This window comes from Eretmochelys imbricata, chromosome 7 (genome assembly GCF_965152235.1).
Source record: "Eretmochelys imbricata isolate rEreImb1 chromosome 7, rEreImb1.hap1, whole genome shotgun sequence".
NCBI lineage: Eukaryota > Metazoa > Chordata > Testudines > Cheloniidae > Eretmochelys > Eretmochelys imbricata.
The window spans coordinates 49198687-49223215 of NC_135578.1; positions in this window are offsets into that span (position 1 = coordinate 49198687).

Here is a 24529-nt window from a genome sequence, read left to right on the forward strand (position 1 = left end):
CTGGAATGGGTTACCTAGGAAAGTAGTGGAATCTCCATCCTTAGAGGTTTTTAATATCCGGCTTGACAAAGCCCTGGCTGGGTTGATTTAGTTGATGTTGGTCCTGCTTTGAGCAGGGCGTTGGACTAGATGACCTTCTGAGGTCTCTTCCAACCCTGATCTTCTATGATTCTATGTGCATACACACTCACACAGTCTGCAGCAGGGAGGGTTAGGAACATAAGACTTGCCAGACTGGCTCAGAACCAATGCCCACCCAGCCCATATCCTGTCTCTGACAGTGCTGGCACCAGGTACTTCAGAGGACTGTGTCAGAACCCCACAAAGGTAGCAAAGGTGGGATAATCTGCCCCCTACATTAAGTCTCATCAAATTAGCAATTGGTTTAAGACCCGAAGCAAGAAGTTTGATATCCCTTTGACAAAACTCATTAGCACTGGCTATTCTAACTCTGGATATTCTCGTGAGCCATAGAAACGTCCAGTCCCTCTCTTCAAATCTTGCTAAATTCTTAGCCTCCATGCCTTCCTGTGGCCGTGAGTTCCACAGTCTAATGGTGTGTTGTTTGATAAAGTATTTCCTGTGGTCAATATTAAATTTCTCATCATTCTATTTCGGCGACTGTCCCTTTGTTCTTGTGGGGGACAAATGTGTGGAAGACAGAAGTTCCCAGGCGCCCTTCTTCATGTAACAAGAGCCTGAGAGGTCGCTGCCTCATGCAGCTGCCATGTTTGGAAGAAGTGGACTCTGTGGGTGTTTCTGAGAATGAGAAGGGAATTAACCAGCTCTTAGCTGTCTGGATTTGAACCCGTGCAGGCAAACAATGATTACACAGTATAGAATAATGGTACTGAAGGGAAAATAGATTGAAAGAGACACAGGAAAAGATAATGAGCTCCAAAGCAGAGTGGAAAGGAACAGGTACAATACCCAAGGGGCTCAGAGCTAAAAGCACATGTATTTATAGCTTGAGCTAAAGAGCCAGGCTCTTTAGCTGGGATCTGTAATACACTCCTGGCCTCTGTGGATCAGGCACAGAGGGTTACATATAACTCATTCTCACCAGCGGCTGCATTTGTTTTGCTGTCACACCCATGTCCATCTGCGTGTGTAATACAAGGATTGGGCCCTCGAGGGCTGGGTTTCAGGCTATGTCATTCCCCCACTCTACTCTCACGAGGAAGCAGGGACTAGCCTTTGGTGGGAATCCAGTTCCATGTAGCTAACTCTCGTGAGTCTCAAAACTTCAGAGGTTTTCCTAAAGGCTATAACTTCTAGAATCACGTTATTGCTGGAAATTTTGGCTTCTCTTTTTTTTAAGTAAGTTTCTGGCCCTCAGGGCTGCAGAGAAAAGCTTGAAAATGTGCCCCCTAATGTCTCTGAAACCAGAAGAGAAATCAAAAGAAGCCTATATTTAATATCTTTAAAATCTTATGGTTTTTTGGGGGGATCTGATTTGGGATTTTTGAACACTTGAGATTGGCTCCAAACCCTGCTAGCTACTCCCCAGAAGGTAAGCCAGATGGTATGCCCATCCGAGAACTGCTGTTTTTCCCACTTAAAGAGCAGACACCTGCTTTCAATGTGATTTTCAGTGACAAAAAGCAGCAGGAAGAAAGCACCAAACTGAAGTCTTTGAAAGAGAGCACAGACTATGAAACTCTTATGTAACAGGTTGCAGCAACTCTGAGAGCAACATGGCTGCTCCTCTGCATGCAGGCAGAGTTCTTAGCAATTTAAAGGGGCAGCACACAAAACAAAGGCATCACAATTTCACAACTGCACATGTAACAACTCACTGGGGAGTGTGCATTACAATTGAATGTGTGCTCAATCTGCAGAGTGTAGGAGTCATCTACAGCAGCAATTAAAGGGTCTTAGCAATTCAGCTCAAACTATAGCAGCTCATGCTTTGAACTCTAACCATGGGTCGCATCTCCAATGGGGTTGCGCTACCAGCAGATGGGGTTACGGAGATCCCGTGTGTGTGGAGGACGCCATTTTGCTCCATCATGACCTTGTATGTTTGGCGTGTGCAAGGTCTCAATGCATGGAGGATGCCATTTTCTCTACCAAATGGCATCCTACACATAGCATGACTTTGCACGCACCATAGATATGAGGTTGTGCTGTGCAGAGGAGGCCATTTTGCTGTCCATGCTGTCTGGGGTCCTCAGAGGAACTAATTAATTAAAATGGGGTCATCCTGGCAAAAAGTTTGGAGCCTCCTGCTCTAGAGATCTCTGGTTCAATCCCTTCTATGGGGTCACCACACATGCACCATCCTAAGTCTACTTTTAGGCCTTCCATCTTTGACAGCCTCTCTGTAAATTCCTCTGGGCCTGCACAGTCACAGTAAAGCTCACCGTCTCCACCTTTCTGTTTTATTTCTGCCAAAGTGTCCTAATGGTGAGATCTATTTGTTTGGGGAAGCATCTCCCAAGGGAAAAAAATGAAGTTGATCACACTGAGATGAAAAAAAGCAATGGAGACTATCTTGTAGGGAACATTCCTGTGCAGGCGGAGGGAGGAGATGAACTAACTGCCCTATTATATACTGAATAAAGTACATTTAAAGTACAAAATAAAGTACAGTTAAGGTCCTAAAGTCAAGCACTGAAATATTAGGAAATGCCAGAATTAAGACTGTCCATGCAATCTTAATTGAACCCTCTTGCGCATGTGCATTATGATTTGGCTTGGCCGAATTCGGTTTTATTATTGTATAATTCTGGCAGATAATCAGTGTTTATTTTTAAGCATTTCTTTAGATTTTTATCAATTTACATTTTCAGTTATGGGAAGGGGGATTCAACATCACGTATCAAAATATCCAAGGTAGATATCCATAAATCAAACTCTAATCATTTTTCAAGCAGCATGTTACTTATTTTGCCTATCTGTAAATTTTGATTATTAACTGTTTGTCAGTTTGTGCATGTATGCTGAGATGGACATTTACCGATAAATCCTTCCAAGCAGATTTATGATAGTCTTTAATTACCCACTCATATACCCTTTTTCCCATAGGATCCCTCCTTTTAGTATTGTGCTAGCACCTAAGGGCTCCAAGCCGCAATCCGGGCCCCATTGTGCTCGGCACCATATAAACACATACCCAGAAGAAGGTCCTTGTACCAATTTAATGCCTTTTCTATTTTTGAGTTCCACAGGCTTCCACAGCAGTCTCAGGGGGATGAAAATGATAGCCAGGCTCTGCTAACCAGAATGCTTGCGTCCCAAATGAGTCCCACTCTGTGTCACCTTTTCTAATTTGGCTGCTGTTTAAGGCCTTTCTGAGAGGGGATGGCGGGAGTTGGTTGTAATTTCAGAGGTGTGTTGCTGCGGTGAATGGTGGGGGGAAGGTGTATCTCTCAGGACCCTCACCGCAGTTCCGCTTTTCCAACATCCAGCTCTGGTTTCTGGACTGCGATTGCACAGTTGTTGACTTGGAATTAGGTTTGCTTTTTAAGGGATAAGAATACAATTTCTCCCCAGCTAAACTGACTGACTGAGAATTTGTGTTTTCCATCAAGCTGGAAACTAATCCAAACTGAACAGTACGGATGGGGGAGGAAACTCTCCCCCTTCCTCCCCCCTTCAGTCCCACCTGAAATTTGGATTTGTATCTCCGACCGCCTCTGGCCCTCCGCTTCCTGGACACACGCACAGAGACGCGCTGCACGGTAATGAAAGATAACGACCTCGCACGTTGCCATGGTAACCGTGCAGTAGTCGTGATAATGAAAACCAGATCTGGGATTATGGGCCTCCACTCCTGCTCTCTCTCTCTCTCCGTCCCGTCAGAGGCAACTTGACAGACTGGCTGGAGTTCTCTCCCCTGCCAATACGCACACAAGGAGTAGCAACGAATCCAAATCCTGGCAGGTCTGAAGTTAATGACCTGGCGAGGTTATAATCTGTTTACAAGCTTACAAACACCTGTCAGGGATGGTCTAGGTAGTACTCAGTGCTGCCATGAGTGCAGGGGACTGGACTAGATGGCCTCTTGAGGTCCCTTCCAGGCCTACGATTCTATGATTCACCTGACCTAGGCCTGGCCCCTGGTGCATGCTTACTGCTGGCGTATCTCAGTGGACGCAAACTGAGCCAGGCCTTTAGACCTGCCAACTGTTCCTTATTGTGTCATTTAAAGACATGTAGAGGGAGGGATCCCAAAGATCAGACACTTCTGTAGAGCCCTCACACATGCATCATGCTCAGCCCTGCACTGATGGAAATCTTCAGAGCCTCATAAACACTCCTCTGAAATGCCTTTCCATTCAAATCAGCGGCTCACCGTGCAAAAGACACATCCTCCACAGGAAGCCCAGCTTCGAGACAACAGCTGGTTTCCAAGTCCTGCTTTTACATATCTGAGCTGGTATGAGGAGCTCAAGCGGTTTATGGTATCTGATATCACAATGCACAAGGGGCTGTGCCAGGATTTTGAACTTTGGGAACATGCTGGTCTTGCCTGCTTTACTCTAACTACTACCCCAACCTGCCTGAGGCTGACAATAAGGCCATCTGAAGAAAGAAAGAGGTTGGCCAGCCCCTTGGTGCTACTTTGTTGACCTGAGAGGGAACCATGGAAAGACATCTTCAGCAATGATTAAGAAGAATGGCTCAGACATAGATCATCACTGGTAGTACTGAGGGCTGTGATTACAGACAACTGGCCAAGTTCATAGAACACAAGAACAGCCATACTGGGTCAGACTGAAGGTCATCTAGCCCAGTATCCTGTCTTCTGACAGTGGCCAAATGCCAGGTGCTTCAGAGGACAGTTATGGAGTGATCCATTCTCATCCAGTCCTAGGTTCTGGCTGTCAGAAGCTAGGGACACCCAGAGCATGAGGCTGCGTCCCTGCCCATCTTGGCTAGCGGCTATGGATGGACCTGTCCTCCAGGAACTTATCTAATTCTTTTCTGAACCTCATTATAGTTCTGGTCTTCATAATATCCCCTGGCAACGAGTTCCACGGGCTGACTGTGCGTTGTGTGAAGAAGTCCTTCCTTTCGTTTGTTTTAAACTTGCTGCCTATTAATTTTATTGGGTGACCCCTGGTTCGTGTGCTTTATCTGAAGGGGTAAATAATACTTCCGTGTTCACTTTCTCCACAACATTCACGATCTTATAGACCTCTGTCAGATCCCTCCTTAATCATCTCTTTTCTAAGCTCAACGGTCCCAGTCTTTTTAAGCTCGCCTCGTATGGAAGCTGTCCCATACCCCTCATCATTTTTGATGCCCTTCTCTAATTCTAGTATACCTTTTTTTGAGATGGGGAAACCGCAACTGCACTCATTATTCAAATTATGGGTATACTATGGATTTATATAGTGGTATTATGATATTTACTGTCTTATTATCTATCCCTTTCCTAATGATTCCCAACATTCTGGTTAGCTTTTTTGACTGCTGCTGCACATTGAGCAGATGTTTTCAGAGAACTATCCATGATGACGCCAAGATCTCTTTCTTGAGTGGGAACAGCTAATTTAGACCCCCATCATTTTGTGTGTGTAGTTGGGATTATGTTTTCCAATGTGCTTTACTTTTAAACAATGATATTCGTCTGCCATTTTGTTGCCCTGTCACCCAGTTTTGTGAGATCTTTCTGAAACTCTTTGCAGTCAGCGCTGGACTTAACTATCTTGAGTAATTCAGTGTCATCTGCAAACTTTGCCACCTCGTTGTTTACCCCCTTTTCCAGATCACTGATGAATCTGTTGGACAGCTCTGGGCCCAGTACAGACAGATCCCTGGGGGTTCTTACTATTTATCAGTTTCCATTGTGAAAACTGGTGGGTTAAGTGAATCTAAAGTAAATTCTACCCCTCTCAGTGTGTAAACTGCACTGACCTGGAGTGTCAGGGTGTGATCCACAGCCCATGTAAATCAGCACAGCTCCCTCCACTCCCAGAAACCATTTGAGGAGCTGGTTCCCTCCTTCCTGGAGCTAGTGTGTAAGTGTGATTGCCACCAGCTTGGCTGACACACCTGGGCTTGAACCAGAGCCAGAAACCACAAGCTGGTGCAGCTGTGATGAAAGCTCTCTGCTTGTTGCACTGATAGTCTGCCAGCTGCTGTGCAGCAGGCATGGAGGGGCCCTGTAACACCCTCCCCAGCGGTCACCTAAGGTGGTGAAATTCAGGCATCTGTGGCCTGATTCTGTGTCACACTCTTTCCTACACTTGATGCATGAGCTCAGAGTGGGACAATGTTGGCCTTAACCCACCTTTCCTCCTTTCACCTTCTGAGCCTGTCCTATGCCACTCTGGAAATTACAGCGGCCACTGAGCTGCTCGAATTTATGTTGGGGCTGCTCATAACACCCAGAGGGACTGTAGGAAGCTCAGACTAGCCAGAGCGCACTGCATGCTGGCCAAGTCCCTTCCTCCCTGCCCCCTCAGGCAATAGATTTCTTGCTTTTAAGTTCCCCTTGTGTCACCAGAGCAACATTAGGATAATGGAGAATGGCTCTGTTCACTCCTTTGTACTTGGATTTCCTTAGCCCCATTTCCTGAGGAGTAAGGGAGTTTAAATTAGTTTATGGGAGGCTAATTTACACCACATCACTCCTGAATTTGGCCCTCTGAATCGAAGGGTGGTGTCTAACTGAGTCTCAGTCAGAGTAACTTATGCACTGAGGAGGTTCGAATGTGTGACCCCAAGTCTCTGGGACAAAGGGTTCCCTGTTTGCAAACCTGACAAACTCACTGCACCAAACACGTCTTGCAGGATATTTATCCATCAAGAGTAACAAGTAAGGTGTTGTCAAGGCTGATTCCCCACTCTGGCACTTTGAGTGCAGAAGGTGGGGGCCCGGAAGGATCAGGGACTGGTGGATAGCTGACACCTGTGCTCCAGTGTCTCTCTACTCAGTAATCTTCCTCCCGCTCACACTCATACTTTTCCTTTGCTCTGGGGGTATTTGCAAGGCATCTGGGCCTGAAGACTCTCGGTGGGTCCCCGGGGTGATGAGTTGCAGTCGGCTGGTGCTCTTGGGGCAGTTGGCCTTCACCTGCCCCAGCTCGTTATGTTTGAAGGATCGCCCAGCTGACTGTGGCTGGAGCAAGGTGGGTGTTTGGAGAGTGGGATGGTGGGATGAGAGGGGTTCTGGGGTTTCTCTGGCTGTGTGGAGGGCTCCTCCTTGTGAGGTGGGGTCTTGGGCTGACTGCGATGGTGGGGTGTTGTCTCGGCTTGCCCCTTCTGGTATCCTCACCAACTGCTACTAGCTTTCTTCTTCTCCGCCACCTCCAACCATTTGGCTCCGATCTCCCCAGCCTTGATTACAGTTTTGGGCTTCCCATCGAGGATGTACCTTTCTATTTCTTCAGGAACACCCTCTAAGAACTGCTCCATTTGAATGAGGAGAGACAGATCTACCAGAGACTTAACATTTGCTCCTAATATCCAGGCATCCAGTGTGGTAGGCATGTTGGGAAAATGCCACGTCTGGTTTCCACTTTAGGGCTCTAAACCGCCGACGGGCATGCTCCGGTGTTAGCCCCTCCTAATTCTGGCCTTTTGTTTAAAAAGTTTGTACTCTTCTTTAGGCATTTCAGCTGCCACCTCTGCTAAGGATCCACTGAGTTGTGGCCTCAGCTCCACCATATACTGCTCTGTAGGGATGTTGTACCCAAGGCAGGCCCTTTCAGAATTTTCTAAGAAGGCCTCTGTATCATCACCTACCTTGTACGTGAGGAATTTTTTGGAATGAAGAGCAGTACCTGGAGAAAGATTGTTAGGGCTACCTGATTGATCCAGCTTAGCCTTTTCCATCCCTAAGTGCTTCAGGTCCACTTCCAAGCACTTTGCCTATCTCCTCTCCTCTGCTTCCGCCTCCAAGTGCTTTGCCTCTACGAAGAAATTCCTTTCTTCCTCCGTTAGAACTTGGTCTGAGTTAAGGGCATCTCTCCATCCTGGCACCGGGATCTCGGTTCGGGGAGGGCTGACCCTTCCCTCCTGGGAAGTCTCCATTCCCCCATCCCCTCCCTGCATTGCTGTCTTGGAGCTGGATCTCTGGGCTTGATCTGGGTCTCTCTTATCCGTGGCATGCCGCTTTAGGAAGATTGGTTTCTCTAGGGTTTCGGTGCCCGACTTCAACCTCATGCACAGGGCTGCCCTACTCTAGCCTCGCTATTTCGTTGCCATAAAGCTAGAAAAAATAAATAAACTGCTTGTTGGAGTCCCTGGTGTGGCAGGCTTAACCCTTTGCGTGCCTGTTCTCCCTCAGGCAGGAAAGAAAGAAAGAAAGAAAGAAAGAAAGAAAGAAAGAAAGAAAGAAAGAAAGAAAGAAACCAACCAACCAACCAACCAACCAACCAACCAACTGCCCTGGCTCTGCAGGCTGCCAAAAGGAAAACTGTGTCCTTTTAAAATCCTGAGGTCTGTGCTTCTGTTTCAAAATGATCCCACCCCTCTGCCACCATGTCAAGGCTAATTCCCCACTCTGGCACTTGGAGTGCAGAAGGTGGGGGTCCGCAAGGATTCTAAAAATTCATACTGGCCACTCCAGGCTGGTATTAAACTCCCAAGGGTATAGCTTCTCTCTGACCTTGGATAGGTAGATGCTGTCACCACCTAAATGCAAATAAACCCCTTTGAACCCAGGAAGGCACATTTGGGAATTCCTCCCTGTGGGTTACCCTCAAGCCTTTTCACACACCCCCTCTGGGGAAGAGCTGAGAAAGAAAACAAAGGAAATCAGTTGTTGCCACCAGTTAATTAAACAACATGTGCACAAACCTCTTAGGACACACAAACCAATCCTGTTCTTAAAAAAAGGTAAATTTTATTAAAAAACAAAAAGAAAGAAAATGCATCTGGAATGTAGGCTATTGCTAGATTTTAAAAAAGAGCAAATATAATAATTAAGCATCAAGAATGGTTTTCTTGAGGTCAGGCTTAAAGGTTACAAGCAAAACAAAAGCATGTGGGGTTAGCACAGAGGAGTCCACAAGCCATAAAGAAATAAAAGAGATAAACGTAATTGAGTCTTCCTAGACATTCCCTGATCTACTTACATACCTGGGGTTTCAGATAAGTAATTTTGAGGTATGATTTGATGATTTTTCTTACCTGGTTTAAAGCTTCTTACAGCATTGCTGCTCTGTGTCTCCTCTCTCTGGAGAACAACAGACAGATATACAAAGGGAAAGTTTTTTTCCCAATTTTAAAAAGTTCTAGCCTTCCCATTGGCTCTTTTGGTCAGATGCCCACTCCCGTTCCTTTACCTGGGGGACTTTTTTAACCCTTTATGGTAAAGCAAGTCGAGAAGAGCCACCAAGAGGGACTTTATAGCTAACTGGCTGGCTGGGTGTCCATAAAAAGGAGCTACCCCCTCCCGCTTCATTTATCACAAGTGTCTAGAAAGCTCATAATTTGTTGAGATACTTACATCTCACAATGATTATGAATTGGTAATATTTAAGGAATAATGTATTTATATTGAAAGCATGCTGTGTGACTTGGAGGAAAAATTAGTCACCAAGGGATATTATGTCTCAGTGATGGTCCATTCAGGCAAGAGGGAGTTGTCACCCTACCCTGTTTAGCCATTGATGCAATGCCAGGCTCAGTTTCCTGGAAAACCATCAGAGACAACTGCAAACAATTGAAACTAAGGAAGGTAAAAAATGGAACATTACAAGAGACAGAGGCTCGCCCATGAATAAAGACAAAAGCCTTTTTCTGCATAACACGGAGGCGGGACAGACAGTGGTGAGCTGGAGCCGGTTCGCACAAACAGGTTGTTAAATTTTGAAGCAGTTTTAGAACCGGTTGTTAAAAATTGTTAGGGCTCCCTGAGCTCCCGGCTGGGGAGGCTCCCCCGGCCCCTCCCCTGCCTTCCCCCCTCTCGCAGAGCCTCAGCTTGCTGAGCCGCCAGCGCTCTGGACCGCTCCTGGGCAGCTCTGCAGCTCCTGCCGCTTTGAGCAGCATGGTACGGGGGTGGGGCCGTGAGCTCCAGCGGGCCGTGCGGCATCCATACACGCTGCCCTGAGCAGCATGGTAAGGGGGCTGGGCCAGGGCTGGGAGGAGGGGTTGGATAAGGAGCAGGGAGCGGTTGGAGGGGGTGGAGGTTCTGGGGGGGCGGTCAGGGGACGGGGAACGGGGAGGGGTTGGGTAGGTGTGGGAGTTCTGGGGGTCTGTCGGGGTGGTGGTGGATGGGGTTGGGACAGTCAGGGGACAGGGAGCAGGGCAAGTTGGGTAGGAGGTGGGGCCCTGGGGGGCAGTTAGGCGTGGGGGGTCTCAGGAGGGGGTGGTCAGGGGACAAGGAGTGGGGGGGGGTTGATGGGTTGTGGGTTCTGAGGGGGGCAGTCGGGGCAGGAAGTGGGTGGGGGTAGGATAGGCGGCGCGGACAGGCTATTTTGGGAGGCACAGCCTTTCCTACCTGGCCCCCGATACAATTTTGCAACCCCAGTGTGGCCCTCGGGCCAAAAAGTTTGCCCACCCCTGGTCTAGTTTATTATTTTATTAACAGGGGTTGCACTTGCCTCGTTCATTATGTTGATATGCATTTAATAAAGCAATACTTTGTTTCCATTGTAATAAACGTAAAAATGTTTTTTATTTTTTTTACTGTTAAGTATGTCTCCCAATGACTCAATACACTGCCACTTCTTATGGAGAAAGGTACAAAAAATACATAACTGTGGCACATCCCTTAAATCAGAACTTTTTATGTTGTTAAGATTTTGGCAGCTTATCACTAGGGACAGGTCCTCTGAATCCTTTCACTGAGGAGACATCTTAAGCAGCGAGGAGTTCCTGTGAAAAACTGGATCCTTATTCTGTGAAGCCGTCCAGCTAATTCTGCAATAGAGGGGGGGAACACCTACTGTATTAGCTAGGAATGGTAACTATTTGTAAGTGCAGACAAAGTTTCGTGTGTTATGATTTTGCTTTGTGTGGTAACCATTTGTTTCTGCCACTCTCTCTTGTTTCCAGTTGACACTGTTCTTTGTTAAATAAACCTACTTTTGTTTGATTATACGTGCTCACAAGTGCGGAGTGATGTTACAGGCGTGGCACTGTAAGGAGCCTGCTGGAGGGGTGTTCTGAAATAGAGCAATAAGGAGAGGCAGAGGCAATCTAGAGGCCAGATTATGTTTTTTCTCAATCAGATGGAGTAAAGAAGAAATCAATTAGGTGGGGAATAATCACAAGTAAAGCAGAGGTAGTTGTTTTAGCAGGAAATACTACTTAGGCTTACGCTGTAAGCTATTACTGTTATCTCCTGCATATTAACTACTATTATCTTAATTAAACTCACTTTATAGGAAAGACTTTACATGTCAGAAATAAGAGAATTTGGAATTAGAAATGTAATGAACTAGAACATGAAACCCACCGTTAGTTTCCCTTTCCAGTTTCTCAGTTTTCAGCCTCTGGAAGCCCAGAGTTTGGAGGACAAGTTCTTAGGATGTGTAGTTATCTCTTAGGCAAAGCTCTTGTGCAATCTTTGTTTACTCTTTTGAGTTCCAGCTTAAATAAAGACAGTATTAGAGCTGTCAATTAATCGCAGTTAACTCATGCGATTAACTCAAAAAAATTAATCACGATTAATCGCAGTTTTAATCGCACTGTTAAACAATAAAATACCAATTGAAATTTATTAAATATTTTGGATGTTTTTCTACATTTTCATATATATTGTAGTCTGTGTTGTAACTGAAATCAAAGTGTATATTATTTTTATTACAAATATTTGCACTAAAAACGATAAAAGAAATAGTATTTTTCAATTCACCACATTCAAGTATTGTAGTGCAATCTCTTTGTCGTGAGAGTGCAACTTACAAATGTAGATTTTTTTTGTTACACAACTGCACTCAAAAACAAAACAATGTAAAACTTTAGCACCTACAAGTCCACTCAGTCCTACTTCTTGTTCAGCCAATTGCTAAGACAAACAAGTTTGTTTACATTTACGGGAGTTACCGCTGCCTGCTTCTTATTTACAATGTCACCTGAAAGTGAGAAAAGGTGTCCGCATGGCACTTCTGTAGCCGGCATTGCAAGGTATTTACGTGCCGGATATGCTAAACTTCCGTATGCCCCTTCATGCTTCGGCCACCATTCCAGAGGACATGCTTCCATGCTGATGATGCTCATTAAAAACATAATGCGTTAATTAAATTTGTGACTGAACTCCTTGGGGGAGAATTATATGTCCCCTGCTGTTTTACCTGCATTATGCCATATATTTCATGTTATAGCACTCTCGGATGATGACCCAGCATGTTGTTCATTTTAAGAACATTTTCACTGCAGATTTCACAAAACGCAAAAAAGATACCAATGTGAGATTTCTAAAGATAGCTACAGCACTCAACCTAAGGTTTAAGAATCTGAAGAGGGATAAGGTGTGGAGAATGCTTTCAGAAGTCTTAAAAGAGCAACACTCCAATGCGGAAAATACCGAACCCGAATCACCAAAAAAGAAAATCAGTCTTCTGTTGGTGGCATCTGACTCAGATAATTAAAATGAACATGTGTCAGTCCCACTGCTTTGGATTGTTATTGAGCAGAGCCTGTCATCAGCATGGACGCATGTCCCCTGGAATGGCGGTTGAAGCATGAAGGGACATACAAATCTTTAGTGCATCTGGCACATAAATATCTTGTGACACCAGCTACACCAGTGCCATGCAAACACCTGTTCTCACTTTCAGGTGACGGAAACAAAAAGCAGGCAGCATCATCTCCTGCAAATGTAAACAAACCTGTTTGAGCGATTGGCTGAACAAGAAGTAGGACTGAGTGGACTTGCAGGCTCTACAATTTTCCATTGTTTTATTTTTGAATGCAGTTTTTTGTACATAATTCTACATTTGTAAGTTCAAATTTCATGATAAAGAGATTGCACTACAGTACTTGTATTAGGTGAATTGAAAAATACTATTTATGTTGTTTTTTACAGTGCAAATACTTGTAATCAAAATAAATATAAAGTGAGCATTGTACACTTTGTATTCTGTGTTGTAATTGAAATCAGTATATTTGAAAATGTAGAAAACATCCAAAATATTTAAATAAATGGTATTCTATTATTGTTTAACAGTGTGATTAATTGCGATTAATTTTTTTAATCACTTGACAGCCCTAGACAGTATGCCTTGTTACGCTGTGTTGGCTTCCTGACAGAACAACGATCCCTCGGCTCTTTTCTGGTGTATGCTCCCTTTGCTCTGTGATGATTCCTCTATTCCTGTCACCTCACCATGCCTACCTTGAGAGACTGTCTGGACGTCTTGTGTTACAGTCCTTACTATTTTCTTACTTTGGCTCCTTCCCTTCCTCCTTATTTCTTTAGTCTGTTTCTCTTGTGACAGCTTATTTCCCTCATGTTGTACCTTTCTCAGTTTTCTAACAATGCTTTTCTATTCATTTCTTTGATTACTTAGAGACTTTTTGGTTATTTTTCCTCTTAACTTTGCTGTTCCTCCTTCAACTTTCCCTTGTATGCCACTGACTTTCCTCTTTCTCAGTCCTGGCCCTTTTGTGGCTATCCCTGCTATCCCTATAGGCAGTGCTGTTGTAGCTGGCTTAGTCCTAGGATCTGAGAGAGACAAGGTGGGTGAGGTAAATTGGTCCAATCCAAGCTGTTACCTCCTCCATCTTGTCCTACTATCCCTGGCATTCCTGTCCTCAGCTGGGCTTCCTCCCTGTCCGCTCTGTTCCTGGGGCCCTGAAGATGGTGTGACTTGGCCACTGGGGCCCTATCCACTGGCTCCCCATGTACTGCCTCTTGGCTTTTTCTGCTGTCTTGCTCACTTCTGTCCTCTCTCTCTTTCTCTCTCTCTTTCTCTCTCTCCCAACTCAAGGCACACTCCCTCCAGATTGGTTCCATGCCACTACTGCTTGTTTGGCCTGGTCCTGGGGCATGCTGCCACCTGCTCTCCCTCCTGTTTCTTTCTTTTTCTTCTTCCCTCCAAAACTGTGCCAGGCTTGAGCTCACCCTGCTTCAACAACCCTGGAAACCTTGTTGCTCCCCGCAACAACTGTTTCGGGCCCCATTTTAAAAAAACAAACAAGCCATTATAAGCACCAGAAGTCTGCACCTATTATTAACCGGTGAAGACAGGGCTGACAGAGCCCGGAGGGGAGGGCTGGAGTGGCTGACAGGTTGGTGGCATCAGGAGCTGACACTCAGCCGGGCACAGGCAAGACTCCCTCCTAGTGGAGGCTGGGGGTAACAAGGTGACTCTCAGTCCTGGGTATCCCAAGAACCATCCCAGCATCTCAGTACTAGATGTTAAGGGGCTGAGGGAAAGCATCTGTTCGTATTAATTTTGGGAGCTCAGAGGGACTGGAGAGAAAGAGGAAGGGAAGAGGTTCCCATTGCAAATAGAGGAGTCAGAATGAGCCATCAAATGATGGCAAGATTCAGCATTCTCACCTTGCGAAGTCTCTATTGATTCCTCATCTCAGTCTCAGATGGGGCTGACAGAAAAGCGCCAGGATGGTTGGATCAACTTAGGTGAGCAAGCAACGTCCCAACAAAGGCGGTGGGATCTCAAGCATTAGATGTCTCCAGGATAGCTTGAGGATCACCCACTGGAGTCTACAATTCTGTCTTCAGCATTTGGAGCAGCAGATATTTCAGACTGAAATGAGGACCATTTCCTGCGATGGAGAACTACAGAAGGAACTGATGATGACCAGCTAAAGAGCTTGGCCTTTACACTGTGGGCTTGGCTACACTTGCGAGTTAGAGCGCATTAAAGGAACCCTGGGCACACTAGCTCAGTACCCGTCCACACGGGCAAGGCATGTAGAGTGCTCTGACACAGCGGCTAGAGCGCTCCTGGTACTCCACCTCGGCGAGTGGAATAACATTTGCTGTGCCACCGCTGGAGCGCCGCGGCACCTGTGTGGATGCCCTGGTCTCTTAGTGTGTTCTAATCTGCCTCCAGAAGTGTCCCAGTATGCTTGTTCTTGCCACTCTGGTCATCACTTTGAACTCTACTGCCCTGCCCTCAGGTGACCAACCATCAGACCCGCCCTTTACATTCTCTGGGAATTTTCATAGAATCATAGAAATATCAGAGTTGGAAGGGACCTCAGAAGGTCATCTAGTCCAACCCCCTGCTCAAAGCAGGACCAATCCCCAACTTAATCATCCCCGCCAGGGCTTTGTCAAGCCTGACCTTAAAAACTTCAAAGGAAGGAGATTCCACTACCTCCATAGGTAACGCATCCCAGTACTTCACCACTCTCCTAGTGAAAAAGTTTTTCATAATATCCAACCTAAACCTCCCCCACTGCAAATTGAGACCATTACTCCTTGTTCTGTCATCTGCTACCGCTGCGAACAGTCGAGATCCATCCTCTTTGGAACCCCCTTTCAGGTAGTTGAAAGCAGCTATCAAATCCCCCCTCATTCTTCTCTTCCACAGACTAAACAATCCCAGTTCCCTCACCCTCTCCTCATAAGTCATGTGTTCCAGTCCCCTAATCATTTGTGTTGTCCTCCGTTGGACGTTTTCCAATTTTTTCACATCCTTCTTGTAGTGTGGGGCCCAAAACTGGACACAGTACTCCAGATGAGGCCTCACCAATGTCTAATAGAGGGGAATGATTACGTCCCTTGATCTGCTGGCAATGCCCCTACTTATACATCCCAAAATGCCATTGGCCTTCTTGGCAACAAGGGCACACTGTTGACTCATATCCAGCTTCTCGTCCACTGTAACCCCTAGGTCCTTTTCTGCAGAACTGCTGCCGAGCCATTCGGTCCCTAGTCTGTAGCGGTGCATGGGATTTTTCCATCCTAAGTACAGGACTCTGTACTTGTCCTTGTTGAACCTTATCAGAATTCTTTTGGCCCAATCCTCTAATTTGTCTAGGGCCCTCTGTAGCCTATCTCTATCCTCCAGCGTATCTACCTCTCCTCCCAGTTTAATGTCATCTGCAAACTTGCTGACGGTGCAGTCAACGCCATCCTCCAGATCATTAATGAAGATATTGAAAAAAACCAGCCCGAGGACCGACCCTTGGGGCACTCCACTTGATATCGGCTGCCAACTAGACATGGAGCCTTTGATCACTACCCATTGAGCCTGACAATCTAGCCAACTTTCTATCCACCTTATAGTCCATTCATCCAGCCCATACTTCTTTAACTTGCTGGCAAGAATACTGTGGGAGACCGTGTCAAAAGCTTTGCTAAAGTCAAGGAATAACCCGTCCACTGCTTTCCCCTCATCCACAGGGCCAGTTATCTCGTCATAGAAGGCAATTAGATTAGTCAGGCATGACTTGCCCTTGGTGAATCCATGCTGATTGTTCCTGATCACTTTCCTCCCTCTAAGTGCTTCAGAATTGATTCCTTGAGGACCGACCTGCTCCATGATTTTTCCAGGGACTGAGGTGAGGCTGACTGGCCTGTAGTTCCCAGGATCCTCCTTCTTCCCTTTTTTAAAGTTGGGCACTACATTAGCCTTTTTCCAGTCGTCCAGTACCTCCCCCGATGGCCATGAGTTTTCACAGATAATGGCCAATGGCTCTGCAATCACATCCGCCAACTCCTTTAGCACTCTCGGATGCAGCGCATCTGACCCCATGGACTTGTGCTTGTCCAGCTTTTCTAAATAGTCCCGAACCACTTCTTTCTCCACAGAGGGCTGGTCACCTCCTCCCCATGCTGTGCTGCCCAGTGCAGTAGTCTGGGAGCTGATCTTGTTCGTGAAGACAGAGGCAAAAAAAGCATTGAGTACAAGAGCTTTTTCCACATCCTCTGTCACTAGGTTTCAGAGTAACAGCCGTGTTAGTCTGTATTCGCAAAAAGAGCGAATTTCCAGCGAGAAACTGCTGAATTGGAATTCATTTGCAAATTGGATACAATTAACTTAGGCTTGAATAGAGACTGGGAGTGGCTTAGTCATTATGCAAGGTAGCCTATTTCCCCTTGTTTTTTCCTACCCCCCCACCCCCTCAGACGTTCTTGTTAAACCCTGGATTTGTGCTGGAAATGGCCCCCCTTGATTATCATACACATTGTAAGGAGAGTGATCACTTTAGATAAGCTATTACCAGCAGGAGAGTGGGGTGGGAGGAGGTATTTTTTCATGCTTTGTGTGTATATAATAAGATCTTCTACACTTTCCACAGTATGCATCCGATGAAGTGAGCTGTAGCTCACGAAAGCTTATGCTCAAATAAATTGGTTAGTCTCTAAGGTGCCACAAGTACTCCTTTTCTTTTTGTCACTAGGTTGCCTACCTCATTCAATAAGGGTCCCACACTTTCCTTGACTTTCTTCTTGTTGTTAAAATACCTGAAGAGACCGTTCTTGTTACTCTTAACATCTCTTGCTAGCTGCAAATCCAAGTGTGATTTGCCCTTCCTGATTTCACTCCTGCATGCCCGAGCAATGTTTTTATACTCCTCCCTGGTCAGTTGTCCAATCTTCCACTTCTTGTAAGCTTCTTTTTTGTGTTTAAGATCAGCAAGGATTTCACTGTTAAGCCAAGCTGGTCGCCTGCCATATTTACTATTCTTTCTACACATCAGGACGGTTTGTCCCTGTAACCTCAATAAGAATTCTTTAAAATACAGCCAGCTCTCCTGGACTCCTTTCCCCCTCATGTCATTCTCTCAGGGGATCCTTCTCATCAGTTCCCTGAGGGAGTCAAAGTCTGCTTTTGTGAAGTCCAGGATCCGTATTCTGCTGCTCTCCTTTCTTCCCTGTGTCAGGATCCTGAACTCGACCATCTCATGGTCACTGCCTCCCAGGTTCCCATCCACTTTTGCTTCCCTTACTAATTCTTCCCGGTTTGTGAGCAGCAGGTCAAGAAGAGCTCTGCCCTTAGTTGGTTCCTCCAGCACTTGCACCAGGAAGTTGTCCCCTACACCTTCCAAAAACTTCCTGGATTGTCTGTGCACCGCTATATTGCTCTCCCAGCAGATATCAGGTGATTGAAGTCTCCCATGAGAACCAGGGCCTGTGATCTAGTAACTTCCATTAGTTGCTGGAAGAAAGCCTCGTCCACCTCATCCCCCTGGTCTGATGGTCTATAGCAGACTCCGACCACGACATCACCCTTGTTGCTCACACTTCTGAACTTAATCCAGAGACACTCAGGTTTTCTGCAGTTTCATACCGGAGCTCTGAGCAGTCATACTGCTCTCTTAGATACAATGCAACTCCCCCACCTTTTCTGCCCTGCCTGTCCTTCCTGAACAGTTTATATCCCTCCATGACAGTACTCCAGTCATGTGAGTTATCCCACCAAGTCTCTGTTATTCCAATCACATCATAATTCCTTGACTGTGCCAGTCAAGTTCTCCAGTTCTCCATGCTTGTTTCCCAGGCTTCTTGCATTTGTGTATAGGCACTTAAGATAACTCGCTGATCATCCCTCTTTCTCAGTATGAGACAGGAGCCCTCCCCTGTCACACTCTCCTGCTCATGCTTCCTCCCGGTATCCCACGTCCCCACTTACCTCAGGGCTTTGGTCTCCTTCCCCTGGTGAACCTAGTTTAAAGCCCTCCTCACTAGGTTAGCCAGCCTGCTTGCGAAGATGCTCTTCCCTCTCTTCGTTAGGTGGAGCCCATCTCTGCCTAGCAGTCCTCCTTGTTGGAACACCATCCCATGGTCAAAGAATCCAAAGCCTTCTCTCCGACACCATCTGCGTAGCCATTCGTTGACGTCCATGATTCGACAGTCTCTACTCAGGCCTTTTCCTTCCACGGGGAGGATGGACGAGAACACCACTTGAGCTTCAAACTCCTTTATCCTTCTTCCCAGAGCCACGTAGTCTGCAGTGATCCACTCAAGGTCATTCTTGGCAGTATCACTGGTGCCCACGTGGAGAAGCAGGAAGGGGTAGCGATCTGAGGGCTTGATGAGTCTCAGCAGATTCTCTATCACATCGTGAATCCTAGCTCCTGGCAAGCAGCAGAACTTCTCGGTTTTCCCAGTCGGGGCAGCAGATAGATGACTCAGTCCCCCTGAGGAGAGAGTCCCCGACCACCACCACCTGCCTCCTTCTCTTGGGAGCGGTGGTCGTGGAACCCCGATCCCTAGGACAGTGCATCTCATGCCTTCCAATCGGCGGAGTCTCCTTCTCTTCCCTTCCCTCAGATGTATCATCTAGTCCACTCTCCGCATTAGTACCTGTGGAGAGAACATGAAAACGGTTGCTTACCTTTATCTGCGTTGCTGGTACATGGACGATCCCCTTTCTTCTTCTGGAGGTCACATGCTGCCAGATTTCTTCACCGTCCTTCTGTCCCCTCTGCAAGCCTGCTCTGAATCTTCAGCATGTTGTGTCCGTAGAAGCATAGCCTGACATCTGTCCAGGAAATCTTCAGTTTCTCTTATGCAACACAGGGTCAATACTTGTTTCTCTAGACCTTGAACCTTCTCTTCCAATATGGAGACCAGCTTGCACTTTGTACAGACAAACATGGCACATCCAGTGCAGGTCACAACAGCTGAACACTCCCCATCCTTATTACCTTCCTTCTACGAGCTTCCTCAGGAGTTGTAGTAACTACTCAGAGAAGCCGGCAAGATGTAAGCCTCAGTGGGCTCTCCCCAGGCGAACTCCCAGGCAAACTCCCTCTGTTAGCCTCTCTGCTGTTTGCTGCTCAGCTGGTTCGCTGAAAATCCCCTTCCTATTTGCTCAGCCAGGCGTGGAGTGCTCTCAGCGAATCTTTCCAGGTGACCATGCCTCCACGCGCCAGACAATCCGCAGTATGGAGCAATGGTGATGTGCTGGACCTCATCAGTGTTTGGGGGGAGGAAGTTGTCCAGTTCCAGCTGCGCTCCAGCTGTAGGAATTACAATATCTTTGGGCAGATATCAAGGGACATGATGGAAAGGGGCCATGACCAGGACGCTGTGCAGTGCAGGGTTCAAGTGAAGGAGATGAAGAATGCCTACCGCAAAGCCTGCGAGGCAAACAGCTGCTCCAGTGCTGCCCCTGCGACCTGCCGTTTCTGCAAAGAGCTGGATGCGATACTTGGGGGCAACTCCCCTCCACTCCGAGTACCACCATGGACACTTCAGAGCCCAGTGCAACAAGGCAGGAGGAGGAGGAGGAGCAAAGTGGGAGCGAGGGTGCTGAGGCAGAGGAAGACACCTCAGAATCCCTAGATGCATGCAGCTAGGAGCTGTTCTCAAGCCAGGAGGAAGATAGCCAGTCACGGCAGCCGGTGCTTGGGGAAGGACAAACAGCAGAGGAGGTTTCTGGTAAGCGGCTTTTATTTTGGGAAGGAAGTTATTTGGTGTGGGCTCTTGGGACAAGGAGGATTAGGGCTGCATGCATGCCTAGATGCAGAATAGGGCGTTGATGTGCTCTCTCACATCACGGTAATCAACCTCAGTGATCTCTTCAAAGGTCTCATCCAGAACTTGGGCAATGCACTTGCGCAGGTTTCTCAGGAGAGCCACTGTGGTCCTTGTCCCAGTCAGGCTAACTTGTCCGCGCCACTATGCCATGAGGGGCGGGGGGACCATTGCTGCACACAGGCAAGCTGCATATGGGCCAGAGCAGAAGCCGCATTGCAGTAGAAGACCCTCCCTTGCTTCCCAGGTCACCCTCAGCAGCAAGATATCTTCCAGGACGAACTCCTGTGGAAAATGTGGGACAGTGTTCAGTATAGGGGCCCCCTGCCACTGTTGGCTCTCCCCAAGCCATAGAAACCCAGAGGACAGTACAGCCGTGAAACAATCAGTCATGCTTGACCCTGTGCTTACTCACCATTTTGGGGATCCCATGTGCACTCGCTTTGGGATGGGCAAATTATGCTATTGTGTAGTCTGTGCTTGTGCTTAAATACGGGGAACTCATTGCTCTGTCTGGTGTGAAGAATCCTGCCTCTGTTAAGTGTTGCATTTTACTTTTACAGATGCAACCTTGAGATCTCAGCCGTCCGTGTTATCACTGGCTGAAAGACTCCAAAGGATCAGAAAGAGGCCACACAGAAGCAAGGAAGACATGTTGCATGAAGTAATGCAGCATTCAAGTAATGAAAATCAAAAAGTGAAGGAGTGGCGGGACAGTGAAAGGAGGATCCGCCAGCAGAATGAGGAGCGCCAGCACAAAAGTGCGGTGCTCTGGCAGCAAAGCACGGATTGGCTGATAGGCATAATGGAGCGCCAAGTGGACTCTATCCAGGCGCTCGTAGCCATGTAGGCAGAGCACTACTGTGCCCGCCCTGCCCCTGCAGCCCTTGTCCCAAAACTCTTTCCCTTGTGCCCCCATATCACCTCCAACCCACTTTCCCCAATATCTGGGTTCTTACCACCACCAGCTTAGGGAGGGATAGCTCAGTGGTTTGAGCATTGGCCTGCTAAACCCAAGGTTGTGAGTTCAATCCTTGAGGGGCCATTTAGGGATCTGGAGCAAAAAAAATTGAGGATTTGTCCTGCTTTGAGCAGGACTTAGACTAGATGACCTCCTGAGGTCCCTTCCAACCCTGATATTCTATGATTACCTCCAACACCTGTAGCTTCACCACCCAGCCCTGAAAACTACAACCCTTACCCACTGCACTCAATCACCATGCAGTATAGCCATCCTGAAATACAGCACTCCAGACAGGAAGGCTGAGTATGATAACAGGACATATGCAAACCTGTGATTGTACTGTTCCCCACCCCACCCCCTTGCCCTTTGTGTTTCCCAAGCAGTTGTGTTTCTTTTCAATAAATGGATTTTTTGGCTTTGAAAACATTCTTTATTATTGCACAAAATAAAAGATACCTTAGCTGAGGAAAGAAACAGGCACTGCAAGTCAGCGTAGCAAACACAGATTCCTACTAACGTTGGAACCACTGCACTTCACTCCCGTGCAGGACACCAGACATTACTGGTGGCTTTCAGCCTCAAATTGCTCCCTCAAGGCATCCCTAATCCTTGCAGCCCCACACTGGGCCCCTCTAATAGCCCTGATCCTTGGCTGTTCAAATTCAACCCTCTAGCTGTTGAACCTCCGAGTTCCATGCCTGAGTGAATCTTTCACCCTTCCCTTCACAAATGTTATGGAGGGTACAGCACGCAGATATAACCATAGGAATGCTGTCAATGGCCAAGTCCAGCTTCCCATACAGAGAGCGCCAGCAGCCCTTTAAACGGCCAGAAGCATACTCCACAGTCATTCTGCACTGGCTCAGCCTGTTGTTGAACCACTCCTTGCTGCTGTCAAGGCTCTCTGTGTAGGGTTTCATGAGCCACGGCATTAAAGGGTAAGCGGGGTCTCCAAGGATCACAATGGGCATTTCGACTTCCCCTACAGTGATCTTCTGGTCTGGGAAAAAAGTCCCATTTTGCAGTTTCCTGAACAGGCCAGTGTTCCGAAAGATGCGTGCGTCATGCACCTTTCCGGGCCAGCCTGCGTTAATGTTAATGAAATGCCCACGGTGATCCACAAGTGCCTGGAGAAGCATAGAGAAATACCCCTTCCAATTTATGTACTCGGAGACTAGGTGGGCTGGTGCCAGAATTGGAATATGTGCGCCATCTATCACCCCTCCACAGTTAGGGAAACCCATTTGTGCAAAGCCATCCACAATGTCATGCACGTTACCGAGAGTCACGGTTCTTCTGAGCAGGATGCGATTAATGGTCCTGCAAACTTGCATCAACATGATTCCAACGGTCGACTTTCCCACTCCAAACTGGTTAGCGACCGATCGGTCGCTGTCTGGAGTTGCCAGCTTCCAGATTGCAATAGTCACCGGCTTCTCCACCGTCAGAGCAGCTCTCAATCTCATGTCCTTGCGCTGCAGGGTGGGGGCAAGCTCCCCACACAGTCCCATGAAAGTGGCTTTTCTCATCTGAAAGTTCTGCAGCCACTGATCATCATCCCAGACTTGCATGACGATGTGATTCCACCACTCAATGCTTTTTTCCCAAGCCCAAAAGCGGCGCTCCATGGTGGTGAGCATGTCCGTGAATGCCACAAGCAAACTCATGTCATATGCGTTACTCAAGTCGATATCGTTATCGGAGCCCTCACTGTCACTTTGGATCATAAGGAATAACTCGACTGCCAAACGTGATGTGTTGGCGACACTTGTCAGCATATTCCACAACAGTTCAGGCTCCATTCCCGCAGACCGAAAGGGAAGACAGAGCGCGCAGTACAAAAACACTGAAAGATGGCGCCAAATGTGGACGGAAGCACAGGGATGGGTGGGATGTGAACTGATGCATCACGGGGCATTGGCACAGGACCCAGAGTGCCCTGCACCCCTTCCCACAAGCCCCTTTCCCCCTTTCCCTTTCCCCTTCCCACAAGCCACAGGGCCAGAATGGGAAGAGGTGCTCTGTGGGATAGCTGCCTATAATGCACCGCTCCCAGTGCCGCTGCAAGAGCCACAAATGTGGCCATGCCAGTGGGCTTGCAGCTGTCAGTGTGGACAGACTGCAATGCTTTCCTTACTGCACTCTCCAAAGGCGGCTTTAACTCAAAGTGCTCTACATCTGCAAGTGTAGCTATGCCCTGAGTCACCTAATGTATCTAACTCTGGCTGGTGCATGGGGCCCAGTGAACCAGCTAATGGGCTTGAGCTCAGGTAGTTGAGGGCTGTGCTGTGATGCTGAAGGATGTGGGTCCAACACTGCTTGTGAGTTATGGGGTGTGTTACTTCAGGAACCTGTGACAAAGGGTTCCAGGAATGTGGTTGTCCTTTAGTGATGGGCCAAAGGCTGCTTGTTTTGAACTTAAGAAGGTTCCTTCTCAGTCCTCACAATGTTTGGTTGCTTATCTGAACTCTTTAGGCCTGTATGTTCCTCATTTACACAATTTGGCATTAAGAACTGACCTGAACGCGTTTCAGACTCTTGCAATTTTGTTGAGAATCCCATGCTATACCTGGTGTTATTAAAGCCTCAACTTCTAAACCAACGTGATTAGGTGAGAATTTGAGTTTTCATTTTTCTTTTTAAATATGCTTCTAGCCTTCATGGTTGCAGAGGAAAACATGAAACGTTATAATGATGACTAACAATTATATAATGAGGATGAAGCTGATCCCATGATTTTCTGCGGCTTAATTCACGATTTTTGAATGCTTGGCATTGGCAATACTACATCAGCCTTATACAGAAGAGGGGAAAAGGGAACTATATGTTAATTCTCATCCATCTCTGATAAGCCAGTGTCCTGCTTATAGCCCCGTGTGATCAGATTCATTTCCCCTCTCCACATTTTCCAGCATCTGTCTGTTTTTTTGTCACCAATCACCTCCCCCATGAAACCAAAAACTTTCCAAATAGACCCTCCAGCTCAACATACACTCCTGTGTGACGCTGTGGCAAGGAGGGTTACAGGGAGCCTTGGATGTATAAACAGGGGAGTAGTAAGTGGCCCTAGGGAAGTGATTTTACCCCTGTATACAGCAGTGGTGAAACGGACACTGAATACTGCGTCCAGTTCTGGTGCCCACATTTTAAAAAGGAAACTGAAAAATGAGACAGGGCGCACAAAAGAGCCACAAGATTCAGAGGCGCCGTTTTTCTAAGTTGCTGGGGGGCGGGGGGCAGAGCCTCGACCCCTG